The 9,679-nt window shown below is 42.2% G+C and overlaps 1 pseudogene; it reads left to right on the plus strand.

Moving 5' to 3' along the window:
• Positions 1-1,088: 1,088 nt before the first annotated feature.
• On the plus strand, positions 1,089-9,382 carry LOC110310062 (iron-sulfur cluster assembly 1 homolog, mitochondrial pseudogene; annotated as a pseudogene).
• Positions 9,383-9,679: the final 297 nt, after the last annotated feature.

The raw sequence follows: 9,679 nt of genomic DNA on the forward strand, positions 1-9,679 counted from the left end.
CTGAGATTCCACCTCACACCAGTCAGAATGGCTAAGATCAAAAACTCATGACAGCAGATGCTGGCGAGGATGTGGAGAAACAGGAACACTCCTTCATTGTTGGTGGGATTGCAAGCTTTTACAACCACTCTGGAAATCAGTCTGGCGGTTCCTCAGAAAATTGGACATAGTACTACTGGAGGATCCTGCAATACCTCTCCTGGGCATATATCCAGAAGATGTCCCAACTGGTAAGAAGGACACATGCTCCACTATGTTCATAGCAGCCTTATTTATAATAGCCAGAAGCTGGAAAGAACCCAGATGTCCCTCAACATAGGAATGGATACAGAAAATGTGGTACATTTACACAATGGAGTACTACTCAGCTATTAAAAAGAATGAATTTATGAAATTCTTAGGCAAATGGATGGACCTGGAGGGCATCTCCACATCCTCGCCAGCATCTGCTGTCACCTGAATTTTTTGATCTTAGCCATTCTGACTGGTGTGAGGTGGAATCTCAGGGTTGTTTTGAGTTGTATTTCCCTGATGATTAAGGATGTTGAACATTTTTTCAGGCGCTTCTCTGCCATTCGGTATTTCTCAGGTGAGAATTCTTTGTTCAGTTCTGAGCCCCATTTGTAAATGGGATTATTTGATTTTCTGGAGTCCACCTTCTTGAGTTCTTTATATATATTGGATATTAGTCCCCTATCTGATTTAGGATAGGTAAAGATCCTTTCCCAATTTTCCTATGGTTTCTATACTGCCTCAGAAAATAGTAATTTTAAAATTACTTTAGACATTTACATTAAAAAGTTTAAAGATAGCAGCCTTAAAGGTATGTTCAGCCTTGTTTTTTTACCACTGTTATTAAGTTACTTTGCTAAATACAATCTAGAGCAAATAAAACCAGACGTAAATTGTCTATCTTAGATATGCTTAATAGATACTAGCTCTCAATCTTGTCAGATCTGCTAAATACAAGGTTAAATATTTAAGCTTACTATGACAGACAGATATTCCCAAATCCTAACAGTGATCCCCCAAGGTCTCCAGGAAGATATGGGTACAGTGACAAAGAACTCTACCTGGATTGTGGTACAATGGCCACTGAGGAAGACTGTTCCATTGCCCTGCCTATTGCCAGAGGTTGGCCTAAACTGTGGACAGAGGACACCCAGAGAATTACATGTCTCATATTGCCTAAAACAAGATGAATCATTTCTCCCATGTTTCTCATCATCAGGAAAAAAAAAGCTTCTCATCCTCTGGGCCTGATGGCGAGACTGCCTTTGCCTGAGTTTTCGTGGAAACAACAGGGACACAGGAAAAGTGTTTAGGTAGTGGACTATAGACTTATCTCTGTCATTTCAATTAATATTTGACATCTAGATTATAATTTATTCTTCCTAGATTACTGATTACATTAACTGCATCTTGACAGCTATAATGCAGACAACTAGCTTCTTACCCCAAGGTAATTGATCCATCATATTAACTCATTAGTCAATTTGTTAACTAGTTAAGACTAGTAGATCTCTCTCTCTCTCTCTCTCTAAATATTTATTTATTATTATACATAAGTACACTGTAGCTGTCTTCAGACACACCAGAAGAGTGTGTCAGATCTCATTACAGATGGTTGTGAGCCACCATGTGGTTGCTGGGATTTGAACTCAGGACCTTCGGAAGAGCAGTCAGTGCTCTGAACCTCTGAGCCATCTCTCCAGCCCAAGACTACCAGATCTCTTATCAGAACAGCAGACAGGTTTGTTTCGCTCACAGGCTTCACAGTAAAGGATACACAAGTTCAGATGAAATCACTGTAACCTTCTGCTACTTCCTTATCTAAAAAAAAAAAAACCAAAAACCTCAGTTTGAGTGAATAAGTGCTTCATTTCACCTTGCTATGCCACCGCTGTATTGAAACTTCAAAGGTTCAAAATTTCTAACATTAATCAATGGAGTTCTTACAAACACTAATAAAACATTCCACTATAAGATACACTCCTATAATCAGAGTTCAGAATTTAAGTTTCTGTTGGTTGTCTTTAAACTATAGACTTAAGTTGTTTCTCAGACTAAATTTATATAATAAACCATCACATAAATTCTCAAGGTCAAAATTTTGAGTTTCCTTTAATTGTATTTAAAATAAAATGTAAACATATTACTCATTTTGCTAAATTCATGTACATTCAGTCTTCTAGACAGAGGGAAAAAGCCCCTCTTTTCCTTTTTACTCCACAAAAGGGTTTTGTCTTCCCTAAGCTCACCTTAAAGACTGTTTATGATATTAACATATTTATCTCTTTAGTAAACTTATAAGCTCCAGGGAACCCACTCAGATCTACCTCTCATGGACCAAATAGACTCCATTCAGATAACTACACCTGCTAATCAATAGTTTAAGTTCCTCCCTGCTGCCCATTCTAGAGGATGTGAATCTTTCCCTGTTCCCTGGTTGGGACTCTTCTCACCCCAGCCACCAAGACCTAAGGGTTTTATTTGTACACAAAAGAAAAAGTTTTTTTTCCCCAAATCTACTTAACTTTATTTTCTGTCTCATGTGTGTGTGTGTGTGTGTATGTTTCAGTATCTTGCCAAGTCCAGGAGTTTACTCAAAATCTACATTGAGGACAGCTCCAGAGAAGCAACCCACAGATGCTCCAGTCTACTCTCATAGATGCTTCTTCTGGTCTTGCACCTTCCTACCCACAGATGGTCCCACAGACCCTGGACAGTAATGAAACAACAAACTCTCCTAAGACTTGACCAACACCCCCATCTGTTTTCTTAGGTTTCTCAGAGACACATTGCCTTAAATTCAGCAGGAAGCAGCTAAAGATCACCATAACCCTTCCTGCTTCCCCATCACCTCTTTCTAGTTTTTCATTTGTAAATTAAACCCAAATGGAGGAATGTTAGCATTTTTTTAGGCTCTCCCCAACAGTTACTTAGCAATAGCCAGGTACAAGCCTAGCTTGGTATAAATAAACTGTTGGACCTCTCTTGCTCTCTCTGACCTCCCCCTCTCTCTTATTGTCCTCTCTCTCTCTCTCTCTCTCTCTCTCTCTCTCTCTGTTCTTCTCTGTCTCTTCTCTTTCTATGCCTCTCTTCCCTTCTTAGCCCCACCTTTTCATGCCCCCAAATAAATTTACTTCATTTTATACCAGGCCAGTTGTATGGCTGGTACCTCATGGGAGATGCCTCAGCATGGGCCAACTAAGGCACCCTCCTCCCCCCACATCATACTGCCCATATGATAGTACAAAACATACCAGGGTCATGCTGCCAACATACCCTTTTATATTCTGTTATGAGGTTTGTTAATCTTAAGCAATGCCAGGGCCAAAAGAATGGGAATGGGTGGGTAGGGAAGTGGGGGGGGGGTATGGGGGACTTTTGGGATAGCATTGGAAATGTAACTGAGGAAAATACGTAATAAAAAATATTAAAAATTAAAAAAACAAAAAATAAAACAAAACAAAAAAAGAAATTCCACAACTATAAGCTTCACAAAGAACCCATCAAATTAAAGGTCAGCATGTTATGTTTAAATGGCTTGAGTTACTTCCAGCACTTGCATATGAGGTCATTGCATTTTTAAAAATTATTTATTTATTTATTTATTTGCAATTTAGCCTTTATACGCTGACATAGAAAAATATTTGGGGTCATGGCCTTAGCCCCTGAATTCTGATCTAAATGTCTTTGATTGATCAGTCCTAGGGCATGTGTTCAATAAACCATCTCTGTCTGACTGAGATTGGTGGTTTTGTGGTTTGTGGGGCAATTCTTAGACCCACAGATTTTGTGATTTCTGTGGAAATTCAGGCTTTACTTTCACACTATCACAAAATGGCTTCTTTAAGTCTCCATTCAGGGACACCCCTGATATATGCTTGGTGTCAGTAGCTTTCTTCAGCCACAGAGGGGAATTCTATAACAACATTTGTCTATCTTTGACTATAAAACTAGAATACCCCATTGCATGCTCCAGCAAGATTTTGCTGAAAGGACCCTGATATAGCTGTCTCTTGTGAGGCTACGCTGGTGCCAGGCAAACACAGAAGTGGATGCTCACAGTCAGCTATTGGATGGAACACAGGGCCCCCAATGGAGGAGCTAGAGAAAGTACCCAATGAGCTAAAGGGATCTGCAACCCTATAGGTGGAACAACAATATGAACTAACCAATACCCCCAGAGCTTGTGTCTCTAGCTGCATATGTATCAGAAGATGGCCTAGTTGGCCATCATTGGGAAGAGAGGCCCCTTGGTCTTGCAAACTTTATATGCCTCAGTACAGGGGAGCGCCAGGGCCAAGAAGTGGGAGGGGGTGGGTAGGGGAGTGGTGGGGGGAGGGTATGGGGGACTTTTGGGATAGCACTTTAAATGTAAATGAAGAAAATACCTAATTAAAAAAAGGCTAGAATCCCATGGCTGAAGGTACCCTATTCTTTTGCTTGCTGCAACTGAAACATGGCCTCCTTATTCAACTGCATCTTCACCAGCTTTTTGTTTTCTATGGTTACCTTTACTGCCTAAGCTTGGGTCTTTTGAAACTTGCTCTGTAGATCAGACTGGCCTTGAACTCAGAGGTCGGCCAGCCTCTAGGCATTATAAGAATTAGGGTTAAACATGCGTACCACTGGACAAGAGAGTGATACTCTCCTGTCTTCCCTTGTCCCTCACTATCTATCATTTATGGCATATAGGGAAGGTGGCTTCTAGGTCATGAGGATGGGAGAGTGTCACCAGCTGCAACACTTGGGAGAGTGGGTTCTGCACCTTGCCTGTGCAGCTGGGTAGATTTGGCCCTAGTTGTGGAGTTGCTGGTAAGCTGGTTCCAGAGGCATGAGAGCAGGAGAGATCATTTCAGATACTTCTCAGGCCCAGACCCAGGCCTTTGAATTGACCCAATATCTCTCCCATTGATGAGCTGCTGAAGTGTATGGAAGGGATCCAAAACTATAGGATATCCATGGCACAGGACAACAATAGAATATCTGAGAGGAGTCCAAGTGAGGTTCCATTATTGACAGAGTAGCAGAAGCCAGAGTCCTCTTCTCAGACCAGGAAGTAATTGCAATGGACATTTGCAAGCAAAGAAATGTGGACAAAAGGGTACATTGTGGGACACACTGTGACACACTACAACTTCCACAATGAGATTTTTTTTCCTTCTCTGTTTTGGTGGAGGTTGCAAGGGTAGAGGATGGGTACCAGGGGAGGGGAAGATGGGAGTACATAATATAGAATTCACAAGAACCAATAAAAAGTTGTTTTGTTTTTAAAGGTGTGCACCAGTACACCAGGCCCTAGCCTTTCCTTTAGTTTCTTTTCACTCTTCTTTCTTTCTTTCTTTCTTTCTTTCTTTCTTTCTTTCTTTCTTTCTTTCTTTCTTTCTTTCTTTCTTTCTTTCTTTCTTTCTGTCCGTCTGTCTTTCTGTCTTTGTTTTTTTTTTTTTTTTTTTTTTAACAAGTTGGAAGCTTAGCTGGGTGAGGTCTTGCACTGATGTCACTGCTCTCTTTATTCCCCTTAGCATCAAGCTTTTCTGTAATCTGTTTACACTTCCTGGTGCTCTTTTTTTCCTCCAGTTGTTAATTTTGTATTATTCTTAATTCAGCTTGCTCTTTTTTATTATAGATCTGCATAAGACTGGCCACTAATAGCCACACAAAATAGTGTTAGGTTGTTTTGAAATGTACACTGCTTAAGCTGTTAATCCACCACCCTTCAATTTTGTCTCAGGCAAATATTTTAGACAAAGGCAGAAAGCAGCCATATTCTTCACTAAAATATCACAAGGATGACATCTAGGCCACATATTAATGTTCTTCTCCTCTGAAACCTCTTGAGTTTAGCCCCCTCACCACTGATGTCTTCCATGATTCTATTGGTATGGCCCTTTAAGTCTCACTCAAAGCATCTTGTTTTTCTTATCTGAAGTTTCAAAATCGATATTTCTCCAAACAAAAGTATGATCAGGTCTATGACAGCAATACTCCAGTCCCTGGTACCAAATTCTGCCAAATGCTGTGAAGAGATACCATGATCACAGAAAACATTCATTTGGGGTTGGCTTACAGTTCAGAGGTTCAGTGCATTATCAGTATGTTAAGAATCATGCTGGTACATGGTATTGGAGAGCTGCTGAGAGTTCTACATCTGGATCTCCAGGCAGCAGGAAGAGCACCCTTGGCCCGGCTTGAGCTAAAATTTCAAAGCACACCTACTCAGTGGTACAATAACTCCAATAGGGCCACACCTCCAATAATGACACTCTCTCTGAGACAATGTGGGAGGGGGTTCATTCAAATCACCACACATAGCTCAATGGTAGGTAGATGTCATGAAGAGTCTGGAACTAAGAACCAAAATAGCTTCCAGAACCCAGGACCCAGTCTTTGGGATTCCTTAGAGTACATATATTTTCTCTTTTAGCTAGTTAATTAATTGAAATATTATACAGTGTCAGTGACAGGTTTTGTAGAGACAAAAGCAGACAAGAACCAAGATGCATAATGAAAACAGGCAGAATGTTGGATGACTCTACATTCTGTGGAGAAAGATGAAATGGAAATGAAGGGTAGAGAATCCTATAATTCACAGTGTTTTAATTTATAGCTTAACAATCAGAAAAGAACTTAAGAAGGGAGAGAGCAACATTGGGGATAAAGACAGAGAGAGTTGGAGGGAAGAGGTGGGGGCAGGGACAATTAATATGCATTGAGCACATCTATGAAATTCCCAAAGAATAAAAACAAAAGAAAAAAAAAGTTGACATTTAGGCAAACTATGTTTTAGTTAGAATTTTACTGTTGTGACCAGACACCATCACCAAGGCAAGTCTTGTTTTGTTTTGTTTTGTTTTGTTTTTCAAGATAGGGTTTCTCTGTGCAGTCCTGGCTGTCCTGGAACTCACTCTGTAGACCAGGCTGGCCTCAAACTCAGAAATCTGCCTGCCTCTGCCTCCCAAGTGCTGGGATTACAGGCATATGTCACCACTGCCTGGCCCACCAAGGCAAGTCTTATAAAGGACAAAATTTAATTGGGGCTGGCTTACAGGTTCAGAGGTTTGGCCCATTATCATCAAGGCTGGAACATGGATGGCCCCATCCAGGCATGCATGGTGTGGGTGGAGGTGAGAGATCTACATCTTCATCTGAAGGCTGTTAGCAGAATACTGACTTCCAGGCAACTAGGTTGAGGGTCTTAAAGAATACACCCACAGTGACACACCTATTCCAACAAGGCTACACCTCTTAATAGTGCCACTCCCTGGGCCAAACATATACAAACCACCACAAATTCCAAATGAGGTAACTTATCTTTCTTCTTGATGCGACAAAAAAGCAATATAAGGAAGGAAGGTTTGTTAGATGAGGGGAACCCGTGCTTTGTATGGGAACAACCCATACAAAGATTCTGAGTATCAAGCTTGAATCACTTTGAAGTAACAAAGCCAGGGAGACTAGATGGGAAGAAAAAAGGAGGTATTTGTCAACAGAAAATTAGACCCCAGAAAAAATTATAAGAATTTCTGTCCTATTTGTGCATTCTGGGACTTGGGAGATAACTACAGGATCAATTTGGAACCCACTGTGCTCACTAGACCTACTGTGGGTCAGACTGGAGCTGAAACTTCACTGATCACCTGATCTCCATAAGCCCCGACTTTAACTGGAGGGCTAAGGTCTTTATTAGGGTTTCCCAGAATTGGTATCAGCTCATAGCCAATATCTAGTAGCTTCCCTCCATCGATGATTGCCTTTGAGTCAGTATGCAGCTACCCCAATAAAGGACCCTCGGTTACCTTTGGGAAAGAGGTTACTAGTGGAATTTCAGTAGCATAGCATAGCTCTTCCAAAATGAGAGCTGGTCTTCCCTTAGTTGAAAGGTAGAAATTGGTTGATGGATGTCCTAGTGTGTTTTCTGTTGGGATAAAACACTCATGACTCTTTGGCGAGAAAAAAAGCTCTACTTCCTCTTATAACTGTAAGGTTATAATCTACCACCGAGGAAAGAGAGGGAAGGAATTCAAGGTTCCTATATGGAAGCAGGAACCAATGCAGAATCTTGGAAGAATGTTGTTTACAGGCTTACTCCTTGTGGCTTGCTCTGCTTCCTTCCTTCCTTCTTGCCTTCCTTCCTTCCTTCCTTCCTTCCTTCCTTCCTTCCTTCCTTCCTTCCTTCCTTCCTTCCTTCCTTCCCTCCCTCCCTCCCTCCTTCCTTCCTTCCTGTATTTATTACTAATTCTATTCATTTAGATTTCAAATGACATCCCCCTTCCCAGTTTCCCCTCCACAACCTCCCTATCCTATCCTCCTTCTCCTACCTCCCCTTTGCCTCTATGAAGGTGCTCCTCCATCCACTTATGCACTCCCTCCTCACCATTCTAGCATCCCCTTACACTGGGGCATCGAGCCTGCACAGAAGCATCCCCTCCCATTGATATCAGATAAGGTCATCCTCTACTATATATATGTATCTGCAGCCATGGATTCCTCTATTTATACTTTTTGGTTGGTGGTTTAGTTCCTGGGAGCTCTGAGTGGTCCAGTTAGTTGATCATGTTCTTATTGGGTTGCAATTCTTTTCAGCTCCTTCAGTCCTTCCGCTAGCTCTTCCACAGGGGTCCCTGGGCTCAGTCTGATTGTTGTATGTGTGTATCTGCATCTGTATTGGTAAGGTTTTTTGTTTTGTTTTGTTTTCAGCTTGCTTTCTTATGTAATCCAGGACCATCTACCCAGGTTGGCACCACCTCCTCCTTAGGCTGGATCCTTTCCATATCAGTCATTATGAAAGTGTAGTACAGGCCCGCCGTGTCCATGGAGAGAAGCTGAGTCCCCACACTCCAGCCGGAGGCTGCGGGTGCCGCGACGTTGGTCCGCGCCACCATGCGGGCTGTGAGCAAGAGAAAACTGCAGCCCACGTGGGCGGCGCTCACACTGACCCCCTCTGCAGTGAACAAGATAAAACAACTTCTTAAAGACAAACCTGAGCATGTGGGTCTGAAAGTTGGCTTGCGAACCAGGGGCTGTAATGGCCTCTCTTACAGCCTGGAGTACACAAAGACAAAAGGAGATTCTGATGAAGAAGTTATTCAAGATGGAGTCCGAGTGTTCATCGAGAAGAAAGCACAGCTGACCCTGTTAGGGACGGAGATGGACTATGTGGAAGACAAACTGTCCAGTGAGTTTGTGTTCAACAACCCCAACATCAAGGGAACCTGTGGCTGCGGTGAGAGCTTCCATGTGTGAGACCTCAGGACTGCGAGCTCCATGAGAGCTGGCTCTGCCTTGCCACTTACTGAAGAAATCATGTGATATCACGTGCTCAGACCTGTGGCTGCCTCGTGGGTGAAAATAAAGTGACGCATTTGAAAACCAAGCCAATGTGGGAAGAGTTCCAAAAACAATGTCTGTACTCTCTCTAAGACACAAACTGAGAAAACATGGTGTCTGTACTCTCTAAGACACAACTGAGAAGCCATAGATTTCCGTGAGTCATTCTGTTCTGTACAGGAAACTCATAGCCTGCCCTTGTGCTGTAGCCTGCTTTGTGCTAGAACCAGCTTCATGGCCATTGCTTTGCTGGGAATTTAGGAATGGGATAACAGGCGTGTACCTACATCACAGCATGGCTTGAGTGTGTCTCCTGTCCTTTTCTCAATCTTTGCCAACCCCC

The sequence above is a fragment of the Mus caroli genome, unplaced genomic scaffold (genome assembly GCF_978045245.1).
Source record: "Mus caroli unplaced genomic scaffold, Mus_caroli_1 scaffold_16, whole genome shotgun sequence".
NCBI classification, from domain to species: domain Eukaryota; kingdom Metazoa; phylum Chordata; class Mammalia; order Rodentia; family Muridae; genus Mus; species Mus caroli.